Below are 23,704 nucleotides of genomic sequence, written 5' to 3'. Positions count from 1 at the left end.
TCTACCCAACAAATTATTTAGACTACTGTGGTTCACTCCAGCCTTGGTGTTTTGTTTATTCAATGCAAGACTCCCACACCAGTATACTCTACAGTAATTGGTTATCCCCTAAGCCACTGCTAGACCAGGAGTGTAGCAAAAAATTCTCACCAGCTTCACACATCAGGGCTCTTTTGGAGTGTTAGCATCAGTGTATTTACAGCTTTTATTTATTTTTTGACAGCTTACTCTAATCCAAAAGCAGAGTTTTTCATGGTTCTCCCTTGCTAATAGATTTATCAATAGCTAGGAGGAATGTTTTATAGACTTTCCATCTTATACAAAAGTGTAGCAGAGTTTCCAATTCCCCTTCTGAAACAAACCTGGAAACCCTTTGCTCCAATTTAACTTCATCTATGAGGGCAAAGCAGGAGATAAAATTTGCAACAGGCAGGTATGTGCATTTTTATGTTTGGTATTTGTGGCAGGTAGAGTCCTGTTGGCTCTATATCATTAGTATCCACTGAAACCATTAATACCAGTTGGCTAAATTATGAACTCCTTACACATACTGATGAGTAGTTTACTCACATGAGTAATCTCAAATTTCAGCAGGACAATTCATCTGTTCTTTACAAAGTGACTAACTACCTTAGCATGGTAATTAAAAAGGTGATTAAGGCAATCAATGGAGCTGATTAGACTTAGGCCCAGACCATGGCTGGCTCTGTACAAGTGCCCAAAGTGGTGAGAGAGAGAGAGGGCACAAGGAACTTTCTGCTTCCTTACAGAGAAGACAGCCTGGCCAGGAATCAGTCATTGCTCTCCTTAAAGCTCCAAGGACCACCTCCTGCTCTGACTGAAAACACTGACAAAAACCGTGACTGGCTTTAATGGGTGCAGGATCCATCTCTGACCTATGAAGAGAGGGAATCAAGGAATAGGAATTTTAGGCTGAATATCAGGGCACAATGTGGAAAAGATCCCTCAAATGGAAACCCTATCACCTGAGACATTTGAAACTACTTTACGCTAGACAAAGCACTAGGAAAATTGACTGCAATCAGGGGGTTGATTGGAACCTGAGCAAGGTAATTGATTAGGTGACTTAATTGGTTTTTTCAGTCCATAATTTCTATTATAGTCTTACCCTTTCCAGATAGCTCCTATAGCCAGGTTCATTCAGACCTTCAGTCCAGCCATGAAAGGAGGCAAGCAACCATTTTTAGAAGAGAGATCTGCTACCTCTCAATATATTGGACAATAGAATATGTATATATTGAGTAAGCCCAGTCAGGTAAAAGTGTGAATCAGGAGCAGTATGGTAAACTGCCACATTCTAAATCCCAAATTAGATCATGCCTTTACTGAACCTGTTGCTTTTTGCTGTCAATCCCACCACTAACTTACTAACCCCCCGCCCCCAGCTAACAAAGTAGAAGGATTTATTCCCACCCCATCCAAAACACTTCCAAGCAACACTGCATGCTGTCATAAAACAAAACAAACATCCTCTAACACAGAAGGTCCCTTTTCTTTTTCATCTGGTACAGGTTTTGTTATCCTTACATACCCTCAACTCACTCAAGAAAGGAGTACCCTGGTGTAGCTTGGCTGGCATGAAGGTAGGAAAAGACAAGGGTCTTAACTTCTGTTTCCAGGTTGAGGTAGGAGCTCGAGGTGGAAGGCAGAGCCTGAAAAGGAAACAAACCACAAAGTGTGTTAAACCCAGAATATAAATTTTGATATCCACCACCCCAAATGTGGGAGCACAAGATTTGCAAAATTATAGGTCAAGTTCTTATTTCCCCCCACTATCTAAACCGGGAAAGTACAACTTCAACACAATGGAAAAATAAGGACACGAGCTGCATTCATTTGTTCTGCAGTCTCAGAGGATGGCCTGTTAAGGATCAAGGTTCTTGAAGGCCTTGTTGACCACAGCATAGGTTCCTGGTAACTTTCATGAAAGAGGAGATTTGCTCAACCCTCCATTAATTCCAGCAAATTCAAATTCAAGCATATTGCTTAAAGCACTTTTCTGCATTAGCCCACACATTTAACTGGTACTATTTTTTGTGTTAAGTTTTTGTGAGTACACTCAGACACGGACCTTGAGAAAACATTGTTTTGAATAACATTCTTGATTCCCCTTAGTCTATCACAAAGGTCAAAAGGCATGGCATCAAAAAAGCCTTCTCTTTCAAATATATAATTATCCCTCTCTAGCATCTGATCACTCAAGTGAACCATTAAGCTTATCTTTGAGAGAGTGTTATTTACACCTTAGCCTGGACCTTGATCAGACAGGTTTCCACTGTTAAGTCAGAAACCACCTTGCACTCGTGCACGCTAAAAGGTTGTCATTCGCATTCTGATAGCTTTACTGAGATTTAAAGCTGATGGAATAAATTTTGGAGACACTGATGCAAAAAATAAATAAAACAAGCATCATTAAAACATCAACCTGGCAGCAGGATGGTCAACCCTTCTGCCTCACAGCCAAGACTTGGTTAATCCTGCTAATCAGAGGAATGCTGAAAGTCCTTGGAGTAAAATACTGGCATTGGTCCATCATCTCTCCATGGCAACCTAGTCTTGCTTAGCATCTGTTTATAAATTTTAAAGCTCTGGGGCTTACAAGGTATCTTGCTTTAATTCATGTCGATCAACTGTCCATCATTCAATACACCTACTGCTATGTGAATGAGCTATGGTATTGAGAAATAAAAAATCTGAATATATGGCTAAGATTTTCAGAAATATGAAAAATTTAGCAGCCAATAATTGAATTACAGTAGTTGATTGCTTTAGGACTGCACAGCACAGTACATTAATCCCATAGATAGATGGTTTGCAATGTGTCGTATGTAATCTATGCAGATAACACCTGTGATGAACAGGGAACACAATGCTAACTTTCCAAGCTTGGATACAACTTGAAAAATCTCCCAGCCAGTGGGGTAATAGGTGCAGAACTGGGGAAATAAAACAAACTCTTGATCATGTTTGTATGGCCATGGGTTGTCCAGTGACTAGAAAGCGTCTCATGTACATTGCTAAGAATTTTACTTTAAGATTCCAGCTACCTTTTAAAAGAGGTGTTGTTAGAAAAAGAAATTGCATATTTGAAAAATAAATGCATATTTTCTTCCAAACTTCTGTGATTAGTTTGCGTGGAAGTAAGGTCTGCATATGACAAATGCTTCTGCCACTTATGTGGTCACAAGTGTAAGTCTTTGGGAGATGTGAAGCACAATTCAGAATTATTCCCTGTACATAATCATCCCAAAATTAAACCTCAGCAACATTCATCACATTGTCAAGTGTCTTTCCCCTGGAATCTCTTCACTGAGTATTTATGTAGACAGAGTAACAAGTTGCAGCAAAATAAATATTTAATATCTTTTTCTTTACAAGCTGCAATACATTGACAGCAACATGTGGAAAACAGAATTATAAGTAATATGTTTAATTACAATTATTGCATTCATTCTCCAATTCTGTAATTTGACATGCGGAAAAATTTATATCATTCAGATACACAAATGCTGCTACTTCCTACTGTTGCCAAAATGGGTTATCAATTGCCAAATGCTTGCACATATTGTTCTTCACAGTTATAAATGGCTGACTAGGTCTAGATCAGTGGTCACCAACCCATCCATCGCGATCTCTGGCGGCACAGCGAGGCTGCCGCTAAGACAGACTTCCTGCCTGCCCCGTCCCCACACCGCTCCCGGAAACAGCCACCACGGTGTTGCAGCCAGGGTGGGGGGCAGGGGTCTCCTTCCATGTGTTGCTCCTGCCTACAAGCGCCGCCCCCAGCAGCTCCCATTGGCTGGGAATGGGGAGATGTGACCAATGGGAGCTTCGGGGGTGGTGCTTGCAGAGAGAGGGAGCACGAGGAGCCATGTGCCACCCGCCCCTGCCGGGTCACATTGGCTCCTTTCAGGAGCAGCATGGGGCCAGGTTAGGCAGGGAGCCTGCCTTAGCGGCTGTGACGCTTCACCACCGACTGGGAGCCGCCGGAGGCAAGTGCTGCCCAGAGGGAGGCCGAACCCCAACCCCCATCCCTGAGCCCCCTCCCAGAGCCAGCACCCCATAGCTGCTCCTGCACCCCAAGCCCCAGCCCTGACCCACCTCTGAGAGCCAGCACCCCATACCCCCTCCTGCACCACAAGACCCAGGCCTGACCCCCCCTTCTGCACCCAACCCTCTGCTCCAGCCCCGAGCCTCCTCCCAGAGCCCACACCCCCTCCTGCACCCCAACACTGCCCCAGCCCGGAGCCCCCTCCTGCAGCCAAACTCCCTCCCAGAGCTTGCACCCCTCACCCCCTCCTGCACCCCAACCCCTTCCCCCAGGCTCAACCCAGAGCCCCCTCTCCCACACTGCAAACCCCTCAGCTCCAGCCCATAGCCCCTCCTGAACCCCTACCCAAGCCCAGTGAAAGTGAGTGAGGGTGCGGGAGAGCAAGTGATGGAGAAAGGGGGGGATAGAGTGAGTGGGGCGGGGTAGATCCTGGGTTGCCCTTAAATTCAAAAAAATAATCTTGGGGGTAAAAAGGTTGGACCATTGTGATTACCAGATGTCAGGCTTAGAATGGTCTTATTGATTATTATTCGGCAGATGTTAAAACATCTTGACGTGAAGCCACTTTTTTGTTATGCCAGATGCTGCAGGAGAACTTCACTAATTCACACTAATAAATGGGAGATTCTTTAGAAAATAGCAACTAAATGAGTAAAATGATCAAAAATAATCAAAGATGCCACATTATGAAATGTGCTATATTAATTTATTTTGCAAAAAGTAGTTTGATTTTAATTAGAGCTCAAACTATAGCAGTACAGTACTGGCAAAAGTACAATAGTAGATTTGAAAAAGTATTAATGGCATAGAAATAACATCTGTCATCTGCTCTTAAATCTTTCATGAGAATGGGATGACAAAACGGTTTATTTGTGAGTATTACTGATTTTGCAATTTAGTAAATAGAAAATTAGAGAAGCTCCATTGTAAAACAAAATGGAAAGTGTGTCTTGGGATGGCTTTAAAGAGAATGCAGACTGTTTTTAAAGCTTCCCAGGCCATTTGCATATAATAATTACTTCATGGACATGCATTTGAAATACCAGTAAATATTTTAGTGAGCACATTAAGAGTGCCGTAAATCAGTAATATACATATTACAGAGCATAAGACATCCTTATGACTGAAAGAGGCTATACAACCTTTCCCTATGCTTTTTGAAAAATTCATATTTAGGAGCAAGACAAAGAGCAATAAAATGTTATTTAAAACTCCAAATATTCCATATATTTATATTACGCACATAATTTACATTAAACACACAATTAAGGCTGCAAAGTCAAGCACTCAAAAGTTAGGAAATATCAGAATTAAGTTTGTCAGTTCCACCTTAATTTGGCCCCCTCATGCATACACATTCTAATGCAGTTTTTAATTACACAATCATATACTATTTTTTCCCCCCACAGGTCCACTGCCCTATGGAGTGCACAGAATAAATGGTGCTTATTGAATAGCTGCTCATTAAGTATTTTGTTTCTCCGCTCCTCCTCAATGTGTGGCCTCATGCCTTATTTACTGCACACTACTCCAACCCTGCAACAGTATTATTAATTTCCTCATGGCTTTTCTATGCTGCTCATCATCACTATATCAGAATGTTTCACAAACATTCAATTACTTTATATTCACAACATCCCTGTGAGGTGAGGAGATGGAGATGGTATTATCCCCATTTTACAAAAGAAAAATGTTGATTAGATTTATTCCCTGTATTGAGACCTCTAGCAAGGAAACAAAATTGGTGTTTGAGACAGATGTAATATTTTTACATAGAGAATTGATGTTCTCTAGTCAACTGGCGATGGGAAGGGTCCCCCTTGAATGTTGTAAAAGTGTAAATTTTTATAAGATGGATTTTTTTAATGTATTGGATGTAAAAGGGGGACATAATGAAGTCAGATAGAACCCCAAGTTAGACTGTGTGTATTTGAAAGTGTAATAAAACTTTAAAAATATTTACACAAAACTGTTTTTACTTAGTTGTTGTTAAGGCAAAATTCTTATTGAAGTCAATGAGCTTGAATCAAGCAAACATGTACAAGGTACTACAATAATTAATCCCACTGAAGTCCTTCTATTCAGCCTGAACTAAAAATAGACAGACACTTTCCTTGAGACAAGGGAGGGGGGAATGATGTGGTGGAGGCAGTACACTGTGTTTTTATCCCCGCCACCCAAAGAGGCAGAGGGGATGATAGAGCCAGAGAAGATTTGTGCACTGGTTATTGTGTTCATTCTCTGTGGGCTAGATTGTCACAGGCCACACTTAGCGAAGCAGGGCAGTAGAGCTTCCCCTCTTTGCTCTTCTTGGCTACATTGTGACTCCTGCTGCACTGGGGGGCATATGGCGCTACTTGCCTAGTGCCCCTTGCTGCGTGCAAGTGAGGAGAAAATGGAACGGGGAGCCCCGGTTCTGCCTGCTTCCCTCCGCACGCCTTCATGTGACAGCTAGAACAGCTACAGACAGCACTGTAGATGCAGCAGCTTTGGCTTCAGCAACGCGAGTATGTCCCGAACAGGCTTATAGAGCCCATCCTGCCACATCTACGTTGCTATTTTTCACCATGCTAGCATGGGTAAAACTAGCTCAGGTATGTCTACAGGAGCTGCAGTTGCATCCCGTGAGTGCAGAGTAAATCTATCCTGACATCAGTTCCTTCTCTGCTCTGCTCCTGCTATGCGCTACCTCTTATTCAGGGCACATGGGGAAGTTACAGTCTAGCCCTAGCCACTATCAGTTTTGTTGTTTCATCTAACATTTTTCAATGCTTTGAAGCCAACCAAAGCAATAAATCGGTGAGGTTTTAAAAATAATTGTTTAGTTCCCTTGCTGGGGCAAGCTCTGTTTTCCTCACTCTCATCAGTCACAATCTGTTGTGGCTCTTCAGACAAAATGTTACACTTTTGAGAAATCCCTTTAGAACTGTAGAGGAATTGTTCTGGTATGTGGATCATTCAGTTTCAGATCCTTCGCTTTATAAATTCTAGTTCAGAGGATTAGATTCCTTTTTGAGATTGAGAAGGTAGAAGACAACTCTAAATGCTTCCCTAGAGACAATTTCTTAACCTTGGAGGAACCAATTAGCAAATCCAGAAATAGTGATTTCCTCCCAGAAGGTTATCTGAGTGAAATGGGGAATGATAAAAATTTAAGGGCCACTATCCTAGAATGTGAATCTGATTCTTCTGTCTTGTGGTGGTGTAACTATATAGACTTCAGAGGAATTATTCATGATTTCCCTTTCATTGATACCGAGGTAAATTAACTCTAGGGGTTTTTAAAATATATTGTTTTATTTTTCTCAAAGACTAATCTGTATGCCTTCCTCCATTTCATAGCAGGTAGAATAAGAAGGAAGACAGTGGGGTGACTGGAGGCCAGAGGTGGGAAGAGAGATTGTTTGAGATGCTAAGAGTAGATGAACTGGGTCTGGCTGGGTAGGGAGACTATGGACAAGGAGCTGGATACATTTAAAGTAAAATTTAAAACCAATTTTCTGGAATACAAGAAGAGGTCAACAGCCTGCTAAACAAAGAACAAAACTAGAAAGTGGTAGGACATTAGAAGGGAAAAATCTTAACATGATAAATCTCACCACAGTATTATTCCAAGACCAGGAAAGCCCTACAATTTAGCATAAAGTCAATATAAAACGATAAGCTCAATGCTTTTCTTATGGTCTACATACACAGCATGGCAATAGGGTTGCTAGGGCTGACCGGGCCGTTAAAAGTCCGGTTGGTGCTGGGAACCTACCTGGCTCCTGGGAAGCAGCTGGCATATCCCTCCAGCTCCTAGGAATAGGGATGGCCACAGAGGCTATGCGCACCGTCCCTGCCGCTCCCATTGCCTGGGAATCACATCCAGAGCCACCTGGCCACACCTCCACCTAGGAGCCAGAGGGACATGCCAGATGTTTCCCAGGAGCCGTGGGGAGCCAGGTAGGGAGCCCACACCCCAAACCCTCTCCTGTGCTCCAACCCTCTGCCCCAGCCTGGAGCCTGCTCCTGCACCTTGAACCCTCATCCCTGGCCCCACCCCAGGGCCAGCACCCCCAGCCAGAGCCCTTACCTCCTCCCACACCCAAACCCCCTATCCCAGCCCAGAGCTTCCTCCCACACCCCAAACCCCTCATTCTGGCCCCACCCCAGAGCCTGCACCCCCTCCTGCACCTCAACCCCCTGCCTCAGCCTGCTGAAAATTAGCGAGTGAGTGAGGCTGTGGGAGAGCGAGCGACGGAGGGAGGGTGGATGGAGAGCACAGGGCAGGGCCTCAGAGAAGGGGCAGGGGTGTTTGGTTTTGTGCGATTAGAAAGTTGGCAATCCTGTATGGCAGATGGGTTTTATGGCATTTCAAAATTTAGCTACAACAACTGAAAAGAGATATTTGCTCTGTGCACAAGAATTGCTCTAATAAAATAATTGTAGATTAAGACTAAGTGTAACACACATGCAGCCATTTCTCTGTCATGGTTTGGGCCAGGTGATTCTCCATTACAGTGCACGTCCACAGAATAAAATCCTCCTCTCCTTTTACTTCTTTGAAACTCCCTCTGGGAGCTGTGCATGTAAGGTGAGCAGGACTGGGCCCATAATGTCACTCCCATTTCATTGGAGCAGTGGCTTTTATTATGGTGAATATCTGGATAAATCACAGACTAGTCACAGCCAATTTTTAAAGAATTCACAAAGGAGTCTTCTCTGTGCTCTGAAGCTTGGCACCTCCAACGACCAGCTAGCATGGTACTGACTATGCGCCAGGCTGGAGACCCACACAGCAATTTGCTCAGGAGAACAGCTAAAGAGAGTTGCCTGGTCACTCTAAACTACCATCAAGTTGAACCGTGGCTTTCAAAAAAATACAAGATGTGAAGAGTAACACTTCATATTCTCTCTCTATATATTACAGTTCTAATTTCCCTTCCCTTTCTGATGTGGATTAAGACAGATATGTGGCAGTTTCTAGACTGGTTTGACTGTAAACTTATTTATCTTTCAGTTTATTTTTTTCTTTACTCCAGAGCAGCTCCACCAAAGAGCAACCTATTACAAAAAGACTAGAAAAGACCTGCTACTCTAATGGGAACAAAAACAAATGCATGGTTGTTTCAGAAAGCAGCAATCTCCATACAGTAGTTACACTCAAAAGCTTTACTTCAGAGTTTTTTATGCATGGACAAATATAAGAGCTAAAGACAACTTAAAACTCTGCACAGTTAAATTCTACACACACTTGTCCTTGCCTGGCAGGTGACCTTGACTAAGGCTAGTTCGCTTTTGGTCTTTTCCTTAAATATGGACCAGAAAGATCTTTATTTGTTTTGGCTGCTGAGGGCTCTCAGTGAGCTCATAGCAGTCCCGTGCTGATTATTTTATTTTTTATGTAAGTGCCCAACACAAAGTCACAGCATGCTGTATCAAACTGTAAACACAACTACCTGAATAAAAATGTTCCTCCCACCCCTGCACAAAACAAGACTACAGTGAAACACTCCTTCTCACAAGGAGAAAGGACAGGCTGTACACCAGGCCTGACAGTCAACCGCTCTAGAGAACTAAGAAGAGCACCTAATTTCATGGCAAAGGGCCCTCTGTTTAGCACCTCAACTAACCAGATGTTCAAATGCAGTGACAGCAAACAAAAGGCTCAGCTGATTTCAAATGCAATGGTGGAACACAGAGAAAGAAACTGGTCAGGAGAAGCCAAAGCCCAAGTCTTTCAAGGCTTTCTAAATTAATAACAAAGCCCACTGCCAGCCATTGATTTCTGCTGGCCTGAGTGTTTTGGAAATCCCTTGCCCTTTTATATTTGCGTGCAAGTGAGAGAGACCATTGTATTTTCCCACCTAATTATGTAGGGAGACATGGTGGGTGGGGTTGCCTGAGGGCCACTGCTTTTGTTCTACATTGTATCTGGAAGGTTGTTTTGTTCTGTCTTTTCATCAGATACTATCTACATGCCTTGTAACAGGCACCTTGTCCTGTATCATGGATGAGAAGTACAGTAAATAAAACCATTTCTTGCTGGCTGCTACAAAAACATAGTATGTTTTCTAAATGTTCTGGCCCAGGTTCTGGCCCAGTCAAAGCTTCATTTATGGTCTTCAGCTACATGTGTAGTTACAATGACTAAATGCACAATTGCAAAAAATGCATGCAAGCAGTTCAATGTTTAGCTGCCATTTCTGTGTGCTTCCATCACATGTTCTCATGCAGTCAGTCAGTCAGTCACTGCACAAGCAAACTATTTTATCTATTTTGATATTGTCCAGCAAAACCTAAAAAGAACTCCTATCCCAGGTCAAACATAATTAAAAATGCAATTCCAGTTATAACAAAAGACAGCAGTAGCAAACCACCAGCCTTTATCTGCGCCAAAAAATCCATTCAAAAATAATAATAAATAATAGTAAAATCACCGCACTCTTTCCTATGTCAGCTTCCACAAACCCCTCATCTCTTCCCCAATCCAAATCCAACCACCTGAACCACTCTATCCAAAGCTTAATTCTCTCAAACGCCCGACAGATAGATGTGCATCGCAACACACTGCCAAGGTCAACAAACAAGGGCTATTGTGTCCCAAGAAGTGGGGGTTTTTTTTGGGTGAGGCAGAAAGAGGGATAGGGAAGTGCACATGCATGCACATTTTTGCATGAGTGCAATTTTGAAAGTCTGTGTCTTTATTTTTAAGGTGAATTTAGTAGTGATTAAGAGCACCAGACTTGGAAGAGCAAGGGAGAGCACCCCAGGGGGAAAAGAGTAAGTCAGCTCTTCATAGCCCGTTTGATTCCTGACCTCCATGCCAAGGCTGCCAACAAACATGTCAATCAATAGCAATTCAGATAAGTTGTTTGTGCACCTGTATACTGCAAAAACCTTTTCACTGGTGACTGCCTAACCGCTCTACCACCTCATTGAATTCCTATGATCATGCAAATGTACTATGATTCTGTGCAGAGTTCAGGAATGAATCACCATCCAGTTCTTATTCACCCATGAAGGGTTAACATCCAGAGAAGCGTATGATGCTCAAGCACCTGATGGTGACTGATGGAGTTTCCTACATGCTCCCTACAGGCAAAAGAAAACAACTCTGAAAGCTTTCAATCACCTTGATGGAAAACAATTGGCTATACTACTACTTATATTAGCTTCTTCCTGTTGTAAGCCAAAAAATACCCATTAATAGGAGCCTACAGGACCTTTTTGGTTTTGGAAATCTATTTTGTAAACATACAGTGCACATGCTGAGTAGAACTCTATTACAGAAACAGATTACAGACTGAACAGAAGAAAAGGGAGACCTCTAAAGAGACCAAAAGATGATTTATGGCAGCAACATGATCAGCTGAATATATATTCAAGCATCACACTAAAGAATAAAGGTTTATATAAGACTATGGTATATTAACACCTAGTTGACTGATTTAATTACTGGCTATTTTAAAGAAGGCCTAGAATATAGTTCAAGTCCAGCAACTGTCTTTTCTGAGATGTAGAAATACCATATTTTCAGGATCACAGACAACACAATGAGCATGAGATAATTTTAAAAACAGGCTCTATATTTTAATAGTCTCAAGTTACTGTACATAAATTATCAGTTCTCATAATTAACCCATGCTAGTAGGTGTTCACATACCATTATAAGCGTAGATGGACATTAAGTGACCCAAATCTCTTAAAAAACCTGAAATTCCTGCTTTTTAAAGAAATGTGTCAAGCAATTCTGTTTTTATAAAAACCACTTTTGTACTATAAACAGCATCTGCTAGATCAGGTTTTAGATTTCTACCCATTCTATTCCCCTCAATGCCATCTGTAAATATCAATGGGGAGTTTTTCATGTGCATAAAGTTTGTGCAGTACAAATTCAAAACCAATTTTCGAAAGTTTAGATCAACAAGTAAAAAAAATCTGGATCTTTTGACATCCAATAAAATAGTGTTTACAATGTATTCAAATAGCTAAAAACTTACCATGTCTTTCCATAACAGAGAAGTAGAGAATTTGATTTCATACTATGCTTTTTATACCCCACAAATTTCAAAAGAGAAGCCATTTATTTTGTACATTTTGAGATACTTGTATGAAAAGCACTGGTTGAAAAATTAAATTCTATTACTGATCAAAGCAAAAATCGTAAATAGCAAGTACTGTACAGAATTAAATAGCAATGTTTTAAAACAAGCTAACTACAGACCTATACCTCATATTATTACAGTGGACAAATTATTTTAGATTACAAAGTGTACCAAAAACTAACTAGAGTTGTAATGCTTCAGATGTACACTGATGCAAATGAAAACAGAATTTGACTCACTACTTAAATATAGAATTGTACATCATTATTAAAAGGGATACCTTCAAAAAGTTGCCAACTCCAGTGTGTCAACTTTTTGTTGTTTTTGAATGCATAGATAATCATACCCATTTAATCTTTTAAAAGGTAACACCGAATTAGGTTTAGCAGATTGTCTGATATTGTAGCCAATCTTTTAACCTTCCTCCTCCAGTCGCCAAGATTTAATGCTTCAGAGGAAGGTGAAATTCCCTCCTCTCCCGATATTGCATTCAGCCAATAGTGCAGAAATTTACATGCCAACCCCTTCTGATCTCTGCAGATGATCAGCTTCTACCCTGAAGCATGAGATTTCCCTCATATTATCTGCAATGTTGTTAATGGTCATAACCTGATCTCACTTTTTTTTTTAATTAAAAATCAGCTGCATGATGTGTCTCGGTAATTTCCTGTGACCACGAATTGCTACGGCTGGTGGGTTGACTACAAGGTGTATAAAGTGACGTTTCCCTTTATCATTCTAATTTTACTTCTCTTTAATTTCATCAAGTGTCCTCTTTTACTTAGGCCATGCGGCAGGCTAAGAGTCCCATCACTTCTCCTGTTCATCTATGTTCTTCGTTTTGACAGCTTCCACTAGTTTCCCCTCTCAGAAGCACAGAGCATGCACACATCTCTGCACACACAATTTCACATGTCTTGCTGAACACAGAAAAGAAAAACTATTCCAATCTCTGCTGCCTTCTCCTAATGTGACACATTAACTCTTTCTTCATCTCCCTTCCATCTCTAATCAGGAAATGCCTGGCTGACAACCATCCTTCTTTCAGTATTGCACCTGGGGAGAACCTACATGTCACACTCAAAAAATGAACTAATTCCCTTCTCCCTCTGACTACAAACAACTCCCCTTCTCTTGAGCTGATAGATTGGGATCTTTTCTTCATATGGTTAGTCTCTGCAGACCCTTGACAACCCAATGAGAGGCCATCTAAATAAATCATCCAAAAGGAAAAAGATGGCTATGCTGTAAGTGACCTGAAACAGCTGGTAAATTTTTAAATGCCCACACCCTGCTCTAGGCAATGAAATATTCTGTATGTGTTAACAGTTGCACTCCAAACCTGCTAAGGTACAAGAGTGCAGGGTTAGGAAGGAGGCATAGGGACTGGGAATCAGCAGGGATAATTAATTTTTCTTGAAGGGTTGCACCACCACCATTAATTTCCTTGTAGCATACAGAATGTAGGAGCAGCCTCAATTAAAACTGATGTTTAAAAGACAAGCACAGTTGACATTTGATCACATGCTTTGCATATTGATTTTGACATCTATGTACAATTATGGAGTATAATATTGCTTTTGTGAAAACCTTTCACAAATTTGCTTACTTTTCAACATTCTTTTAGCATTATGTAATGGTATCAAAGACATTAGCACATGCATATCTACTTTTACCAAGCAATTCCTCTGTACAACAGTAATTGTGATTACAACTTAAGAAAAATGTTTATATTCTGTGTAGGGCTGTCAATCACAGTTAACTCAAGCGATTAACACAAAACAAATTAACTAGATTAAAAATAGTCACAATTAAACCGTTTTAATTGCACTGTTAATAATAGAATACCAATTTAAATTTATTATAACTTTTTGGATATTTTTCTACATTTTAAGAATATATTGATTTAAATTACAACACAGAATACGCTCACTTTAGAGTATTACAAATATTTGCATTGTAAAAAACAAAAGAAATAGTATTTTTCAATTAACCTCATACAAGTACTGTAGTGCAATCTATCATGAGAGTGCAACTTACAAATTTTTTTTTACATATCTGCACTCAAAAACAAAATGTAAAACTTTAGATCCTACTAATCCACTCAGTCCTACTTCTTGTTCAGCCAATCGCTAAGACAAACAATTTACAGAAGATAGTGCTGCCCACTTCTTATTTCCAGTGTCACCTGAAAGTGAGGACAGGCGTTTGCCTGGCATTATATGTAACAGTTGTTTCTAGTTATGTAATAAACAGTAAAAAAAAATGGGAGGGGATGCAAATATACACAAGACTGGGAACACAGCAGAGTCAGCGAGAATAAGTCATGGATTACAAAATGTATGCAAGCCATTATAAGAAGTTCTGAAAGTGATTTTTTTTAAACCAGTTAATCTCACTGAACCTCTTTTCTCAGTTGATAATCTAGTACAGGAAGAAAGTTGCACCATTTCTCTTCATTCTTTAATTTTTGTCAACCACATTTTCTATAGTAGATATCTATTTTTGCAGCCAATGATGAAATACATTCCATGTGTATATTAGCCCAGTGTAAAAAGTTGCTTGGATGAAGAACAGCTGACTCAAACTGAACCAGGAAAAAACTGAAGCAAAGCCAACTGGAAAAAGTTAGCCTTTCTAGGAACTGACACTACCACCATCACATCCTCAGTTGAAGGCATCTGCCTCACCACAGTCATGAAAGTGCACAGCCTTGGGTTCATGTTAGTCTCATCATCATCCTTGAAACCCAGACATCAAATCACCTGAAGTACTTTCTTTTCATCTACCTCAGACAAGATGATTTAATCCACTCCTCTCAGGTGATTCACAACATAGCACCCTCTCCGCACTAGGACAAGCCAACAAATACACATTATTATGGTGTCCCGTAGCCTAGACTGGCTTCAGTTGACTACCAGATCCATTTCCACTTTTTATACTAGCTTAACAAAGCCTGGAATGGGATCAGTCCAAACCATCTCAAAGACCACCTTTCCTTCACGGACCCATCTTGAGACACTGAGAATAATAGAGCACCATGTACGCTTCAGGGAGTAGGAAGTGGAGTCTTCTCTACCAGAAGCTCATGGGTCTAGAACAGTTTCTTATATATGTTGCAGAGGAGTTCCATGCTTGCCAGTTTTATAACCTGCTGCGATCTCCTACCTCTTCACCAAAGCATCTCTCAAAAGAACCAAAAAAGTAGCAAGACTGAGAGATGCCTATGTTTAAAACTAGAGATGGTTGGAGAAAATTGACAGGGCAGTCCTATAATGCTCCAGAAGGGCCTTACCTCTTACAAGGACTGCTTATAGTTTGACCATGAAAGAGGGACCTGCCGGAGGCCGAGGTGGGGAGTTGATGAATTATGATGAAAAGCTTTTTAGTCAAAAGGCCATTACATCAATTTATATCAAAGATCCCCAAACTTAAGTCACCCCCGCCCTTGGGAGCGGTGCTGCAGTTGTGGTTGGGAGTGGTGCCGTAGTCTGGGGCGGGGGGCAGCACCGAAGTGGAGCTGGTGGTGCTCCCTTCCTATTCCCCAGGGGGCTGGCACAGGCCACACTGCGCCCCCCTGAATGTCGCCGCTGCCCCCCCCTGGATTTATAGACTTTTCCGCTATTTACATAGCTATCAGTGGAAAAACATGTCAATGTTAACAGCAGACTACAAAAAGTACTAAGTATTTGTATAACTTTAAGGGAACAGACAAAATGTCATGTGTGCTCCACACTTCCAACAAACTACATGGTGGTAGCTCTGTATGATTCCAGTAGATAATTAACTCTGGTGGTTTTTTTAAATGTTGAGGCTACATGCCATGATGTTTTGCATTTTAAGTTTAATCTACAAGTGTATGATATTAAAAATAGTTTGGGGGCGGGGGAGGAAGAGAGTTACTTTTTCACCAGTTAAAGAAGTGCCAGCATGTTTAATCTTGTGGAATGAAAACCACCTACTGCGTTATGTAATGCATAAATCAATAATATATAAAAGATTTCATACAATACAAAAAATTTCCATCAGTCCCAAGAAATGAACATAAATTAAGGGCTCCCAAAGTATAACAATCAAACAGTCTCATCCTGTTTAGTAGCAATATTGTATCTCCATATGCAGTGATGAGCTGGAGCTGGTTCGCACAGGTTTGCTAGAACAGGTTGTTAAATTTAGAAGCCCTTTTAGAACCGGTTGTCCCACGAGGGACAACCAGTTCTAAAAGGGCTTCTAAATTTAACAACCGGCCAAAAGTGGCGCCTTAGGCGCCGACTCCGTGGGTGCTCCAGGGCTGGAGCACCCACGGGGAAAATTGGATGGGTGCAGAGCACCCACTGGCAGCTCCCCGCCCTGCCCCAGCTCACCTCCGCTCCGCCTCCTCCCCTGAGCATGCCGCCCCGCTTTGCTTCTCCACCTCCCCTTCCACCCCGGCTTCCCGCGAATCAACTGTTCACATGGGAAGCCTGGGAGAGCTGAGAAGCAGGCTGCATCTTCGTGCTCAGGCCCAGGGAGGCAGAGGTGGAGCAGAGGTGAGCTGGGGCGGGGGGCACGAGGAGGGCTGCCCGTGCCGCAGCAGGTGACCCAGCAGGGGGGCATGCAGGGGAATCGCTCCCCACCCCAGCTCACCTCCGCCTCCCTGGGCCTGAGCATGAAGTCGCTGCTTGCTTCTCAGCCCTCCCATGCTTCCCGCGTGAACAGCTGATTCAGAGAAGCAGAGCGGGGCGGCGCGTTCAGGGGAGGCGGCGGAAGCGGAGCAGAGGTGAGCTAGGGCTGGGCGCGGTGCGGAGAGCTGCCAGTGGGAGCTCTGCACACACCAAATTTTCCCCGTGGGTGCTCCAGCCCTGGAGCACTCACGGAGTCAGCGCCTAAGGCACCACTTTTGATGTGATCAGTGGGGGGAGCGGCCGCACCCTCTGCTCCCCCCCAGCTACGCTCCCTCGCCCCTAGGAGCCAGAGGGACCTGTCGGATGCTTCCTGGGAGCTGCCCCAGGTAAGCACCACCAGGACTCCCCATCTCGCCCTCCGGCAGGTCCCTCTGGCTCTTAGGAGCAGGGTGGGCACCCACTACAGTAGCACATGAGACCCTCCTGCCCAGTTCTGGGGGCAGTCAGGGGAGGGGGGTGGATGGGGCAGGGGTTCCAGGAGCAGGGGGCGTGAAGGAACATGGGGGGTTGGATAGGGCAGGAGTCCCCAGGGGCAGGGGTGGGCCACGACCCCCTCGTGGGGTGAGGAGGGAACCGGTTGTAAAGATTTTGGCAGCTCATCACTGTCCATATGCATAATCATTTCCATGGAAAAATCTATCACCTATTCCACCACTACCCAATGCAGAACTATGCTCCAGGGTTTCATCCAGTTCTGTTAAATATGACCCCATCAGTGGGCTTTTACTACTTCCCTGACAACTCGACACACACTTTGTTTAGTTTTGTTCCCCTAGCATTAGTAAAAATAGTTGATAATTCCTGGTGGAGATTGGGGATATTATGGAGTTTGATGCTATAGCAGACAGATTTTTTTTAAAGAATTTTTTAAAATTAAGTAGTTAAGGTGTTTTCCCCCAAATCTGGTAACTACATTTTATTGCTGTTATAGATCAGATCATCTCAAAGTTTTAGTCCAGTTTTTTTTTTTTTTTTATGAAGCCATTGAAAGTTATAGTACACAACCCACCATTCACTGTAGGGGACAGCCAAAACCCAATTTAAGAAAACAAATTTAAAGCTTTGAAACCGACTACTCTCTGACCTCTTTACAATACATTTTTAAGTGCCTTCATTTGGTTATATTTTACTGTATATTGTTCACGTTTTAAAAACGCAAACAAAAATGCGTTTAATGCCAATCTCTAATTATTTTCTATTTATCTTTTAATTAAGATATAGAAAATTGCTGCTTTTCTTCTCTGGGGACTAACTTAATTTGCAACCTTAGAAAGTCTTTAAGTCAATTATTTCCAGTGTAGTCTATTCAGTTTTGTCTGTGATTGTTTTAAATATCTGTGTGATATTAAAAAGCCCAGGGGGAACTCTGAAGAGTTATGGTCACCAAGAAAACATTTTCCCTTTTAGGTTTCTGTGTGTTTGATTAAATAAATAAGAATTACAGGATGCAGCTCATATGCACATTCATAACCCAGCATGAAAGACACCTGTTGGGTAAGGTTTGGAACAATATGCAAAATTAACATGAAAAATCCGATAGGGGCTCTGGTGCAGACATGTCACGGAAACTTCTATTATAACGTGTCATCACAAATTTACAGATGGAATTTGCTTCAGGCTTTTACTAAAGGAAGAAGTAAATACCATTCTTCTTAGCTATTTGGTTGAAACTGGAAACCAGTAGGTCATTGTTTCCTGTCAGACAATGCTTTATACATTTCAATATCACCATACAGACTGGGCCATGTTCTCTTCTCCACTAACACAATGGTTTTCAATCTTTTTTCGTTTTCAGACCCCTACAAAATTTCAAATAGAGGTGTGAACCCCTTTGGAAATCTTAGGCATAGTCTGCGGATCCCCAGGGGTCTGCAGACCATAGGTTGAAAACCACTGCACTAACATGAAAAGGAGTACTTGTGGCACCTTTTGGAGAGAAGAAGTCAAAACGGTCACGATGTGCTCTCTGAAGAAACAAATAGGAATAAATCGCTACAAGGTGAAATTGTCACATGATTTCTGCCCTATAGGTGGGTTTTCTTTTTGCAGGGGATAATTGCATTCATGGCTGTTAAACAGGACAAATAACTTTGTAAGTTCACAAATGTGGTAGCTTCATACACAGATGGCAAATTAGATATGCTTCTGTTCTTCTGTATGTGTAATTACCTACTGCATTTAGGTGGGGAGGCAGAGTAACAGCATATGCAAATTTGGCAAACAAAATGGACATACATTTTACATGCAATTTTAAAGTCTGGGTGTTATGGAATATAATTTAAAGTAGTTATTTTTGATATTTATATTTAAATATGATTATAAAAAGTTATTTTAACCCATTGCTAGGCCTATTATAAATGTATATTAGTAATTTAAGATAGAGCACCACTGTCCAACATAAGCATAATTCTCCATTACCCCTAGGACAATTTAATAAACAAACTCCATTAAAATTGTCCCTTTAAAGGCTACAACAGTATTAAAAATTGCAGCTATTCAAATGGACAACCCATCAGCTATTGGCACTGCACTTGTGACAGAGGCATGCATGCTCATAACAGAGTATACATACCTGTGTTGCACTCTTCTCCTAGCTACTCAAGGCAGAGGAATACAAACCCTCATTTCTTGTGGTATGTCAACTTTTAACTATTGGGTGGGAGTCAGAAGGAATCTTTCCCTGGAGGCAGGTTACTTTATAACCGTCTGTTGCAGGGTTCCTTCTTCTGAAGCAGCTGGTGGTAGCTGCCGTTACAGACAGTATACTGGGCCAGATGTTCCCCTCTCCACCATGTCTGAACCAGTATGGCAATTCCTATGTCACAGGCAGGAATCCTGTCTGCAGCACTCCTAGTAGGAATTTGTGTTAAATCTAGCCCCCTGTGGGCTCACCTGAGGGTAACCCACATGGAACGTGAAGGGATGCTGCCATGAACGAGGACAGGCCTACAATGTCCCTATGCATAAAGAGCCGTGGGTTTCTTGTAGTTGGGCCACCTTACTGAGGATCATTTTCTCAGTGTAAGTCATCTTAAAAGGAAAAACACTAAGTCCAGGACACATCTCATATGCCTGTAAAGCCATGAGCAGGGCAGGATCCACAGGGTAAAAACCGACCACACCGAACCCCTGGTCCCATTAAAAAAACCTCACCACACTACTCTCAGAGGAGTCACTCTGCAAGGTTGCTGAGATACCAGTAAATTCCAGGGCAGGTCTGTGGTCAGAGTGACAATCAGTATGTTCACATTCTGTCTAACCTCCTGCAGCCCTCCCCTGAGCAAATTACAGTACTCCTACTGGCAGTATTCTACAATGGAGCTGCACATGGGACCAAGGCCATTCCGAATATGGTCTCCCATTAACATAGCTTTCACAGCATTGTTGCTGATCTGTGAGTGGCAATTACACTTGTTTCATGCCTGGAACCAGAAATTATTTCTACTTTTTAACAGGAGAAAGGTCTCTTCCTCTAAATAAAGACAGATAATTTCAAATGAAATACTCACATTAATTCATGGCATAAGTTCTCTCAATTCTTAGAGACATATCACCTTTATTTGTACAGGTGTGTCATATACAAGACATAGGCGGTAACAGTCTTACTCTGCTCGGCACTGGTGAGGCTTCAAGTGGAGTATTGTGTCTAATTCTGGGTGCCACACTTTAGGAAAGATGTGAACAAACTGGAGAGAGTCCAGAAAAGACCAACAAAATGATAAAGGTTTAGAAAACCTTATATATGACGAAACATTTAAAAAAACCTGGGTGTGTTTAGTCTTGAGAAAAGACAACTGAGGTGGGAACCCATTAACAGTTTTCAAATATGTTAAGGGCTGTTATAAAGAGGATGGAGATCAATTGCTCTCCATGTCCACTGAAGCTAGGATGAGATATAGTGGGCTTAATCTGCAGTAAGGGAGTTTTAAGGTTAGATATCAGGAAAAACTTTCTAACTACAAAGGTAGTTAAACTCTGGAACAGGCTCCCAAAGGAGGTTGTGGAATCCTCATCATTGGAGGTTTTTAAGAACATATTGGACCTGACAGGGATGGTCTAGGTTTACTTGGTCTGCTTAGCACAGGGGGCTGGACTTGACTATGACATGTTTGTGGACCATTCAGACCAGTAAGGGGTTCTGTAACTGCCAGCCCTGTAAGAGACAGTTACTCACCTTGTGTAGTAACTGAGGTTCTTTGAGATGGTTGTCCCTGTGGGTGCTCCACTTTAGGTGTCTTGATGCCCTGTGCCTGTAAATTGGAGATTTGTGGTAGCAGTGCTTGGTTGGGCCGCACATACGCAGTAGCTGTCTTGCGCTGCTCTGAGTGGTTACAAAGTGGTGCACAGCCAACTGTCCCCCAGTTCCTTCTCTACCTCAGAAAAACTGCCTGAAATGCTGAAGTAGAGGGGAGGAGGGAGGGAGGGTTGTGAAGCACCCACAGGGACAACCATCTCGAAGAACCTCAGTTACTGCACAAGGGAAGTAACCTTCTCTTCTTCAAGGAGTTTCCCTGTGCGTGCTCCACTTTTGGTGACTATTGACCAGTGCCCCTCAGTGCAGTGGACGGGCTTCAGAGTTGGTCTATTGATAGTGGATAACACTAAATCCAAAGTGAGCATCTGCTGCTGATTGTTGTTCTAAAGCATAGTATTTAGTGAAAGTATGGACTGATGCTCAGGTAACTGCTCTGCAAATGTCAGTGATAGCTCACAGATGCTGCCAGCGCTCTGGTGGAGTGTGTGTGAACTCTCAGTGGAGGTTGTAGATTGTTGTTTTGGTAGCACAAATGGATATATCTAGATATCCATTTGGATAGTCTCTGTTTTGAGATGGTTTGACCCATTGAGCATTCTGTTATGAAAAAAATAGTTTAGGTGATTTTCTAAATGTTTTTGTTCTTTCAGTGTAGAAAGAAAATGCTCTGCAAACGTCCAGCATGTGGAGTGAGGCCTCCCTCTCGTCCACATATGGCTTCGGAAAAAAAAAAGTTAAGTAAATGGATTGATTTAAATGAAATGGTGAGGCGACCTTGGGTACGAACTTAGAATGTGGTCATAGTATTACTTTATTTTTAAAGAATGTTGTATAAGGTGGGTGTGCCATTAGGACACCTAATTCTCCCACCCATCTTGCAGACATGATGGCAACGAGGCAAGCAACCTTCATGGATAAGTGCAACAAAGAGCAAATTGCAAGGGGTTGAAACGGTTTTCCCATGAGTCCGCGTAGAACAAGGTTGAGGTCCCACACGGGAGTAGGGTTTCTTACTGTGGGATGAGTGTTTTCTATGCCTTTAGGAAGCATTTAATCATCAGGTGAGCCAATATAGTGACCCATAGGAGAACTGTTCCCCAGTACTGCCAAACCTCAAACATTCAAAAATTAGGAGTCTGTGCCATCCCCTCGACCTCCCAAAAATCGTTGTATTTAAAAAATGCATTTATAATTCTTCTATTTGCTTTCTGGCTTTTGCACCTTGAGGGGGTCACATTTTCAAGCTTCTCTCTGCAACAATGAGGGCTAGGCACTTTCATTTAAAAAAAAGCTGAAATCCTTATGTATGCATGATTTTAGTTTCTAGGGGTTTAAGAAAAGCAATCAAATAGCATCAGACTCACAATAAAACCACAAGAGTCGGCCACACTACCCTTCTTCAATGAGCATATGACCTAAAACAGACATTACACCTTCAGGCCAAAAAGAGGCAGAAATGGTGTGCAACACAGGAATTTATTTTACATTTTAAATATAATTCCTATGTTGTACACCACTTCTCCCCATCTTTTGGGCCTGAACATATCTGCAAATTTTAAAGTATGCCCTTAACATGTTTGCACGTTTAAAATATACATTTGCTTTCTTTTTTCTGGTTTGCCCATTTGTTTTTATTATCCTTTGTTTCTTAGTAGAGCTTTGAAGTAAAGCATGTATGGTCTGTTTTTCCAAATGAAACTAGCTTAAGTGCATTTCTAATGTCACCATGAAAATATCTTGCAACTCTTATGCTACGTTTTTGTAATCATCATCTACGCCTGGTGTCTTTTGATGCTGAAGAGATTACAGTGTGGCCATCTTTATAGAGTTAAGATATTTTAATTCCATAAAATGAGTGATCTGCCTAGGGAGAAGAAAAAAAACAAACTGCTGTCACAGAACAGGGTAGCCCTGACTAGCCAGACTCCCATCATATGAGGAGTGTTTAACACCACAAATGTTGTTTATGAGCAAAGTAACATAACGAGTAGTACATTGCCTGCAATTGCACGAACATGTCAGACAACTTCGAAAGCCTAGTTCTTAATGGAGAGCAGGATAAATACAATCACTACACAGTCTCCTTATCCTCACAAGACACTCACATGAAATGACACTCACTGAAAATAATCTAGAAATATTTTTTTTAAAATTTGTAATGCAGAAAAGGTGAATGCTTGCTTACTTAGGAGCAAAACAAAGAGTACTTAGGTATCCCTCACAGTAAACATTCCAATAAACATTTTCCTTAAGCCCTACCTATAAACACCTTCTTTTGCTCAAAGAAAGGTTCTCAATATTTGCCACTGTTTTGATAAAAGATGCAATAGTTTTAAAACTTACGTTGCCTCTGCTTTTGTATCACATCTGGTATTAGGTGGTTATTTACATGAAGTTGTTCAGTGTAAAAAATTTGCTATTGAGTCTAGAATGTGCTTAAAATTAACTTGTTTGCCTGGGCATTCATACTTCTAATTTTCATCTCTTTGGGTCAGTTCTCTAGTAGGATAGTCAGAAGTTACATTATCCTGGCCAAGTCTGGTCTTGCATTCATTTTGTGCCTCATTTCTGGACCAGTCATGCTTTTATCAGTGTCCTTTTACAGACCGAGTCTCTTCACTTT

General features: G+C 41.8%; 1 protein-coding gene across 3 annotated transcripts in view; it reads right to left on the bottom strand.

Moving 5' to 3' along the window:
- The window catches only part of SULF2 (sulfatase 2), a 238,580-nt gene that overhangs the window by 167,014 nt on the left and 47,862 nt on the right, over nt 1-23,704 (bottom strand). For 2 of the 3 annotated variants that reach the window (XM_074970048.1, XM_074970047.1), the window contains exon 2: nt 1,553-1,673. The gene's annotated coding sequence lies outside the window, so the exon portion shown is untranslated. The remainder of the gene's footprint in view (nt 1-1,552; nt 1,674-23,704) is intronic. The other variant, XM_074970050.1, reaches the window with a different exon arrangement.

Source organism: Natator depressus, chromosome 13 (assembly GCF_965152275.1).
Source record: "Natator depressus isolate rNatDep1 chromosome 13, rNatDep2.hap1, whole genome shotgun sequence".
In the NCBI taxonomy this organism is placed as follows: Eukaryota; Metazoa; Chordata; order Testudines; family Cheloniidae; genus Natator; species Natator depressus.
Note: the sequence above shows the minus strand (reverse complement) of the source record. Positions and strands in the feature narration are given on the sequence as shown.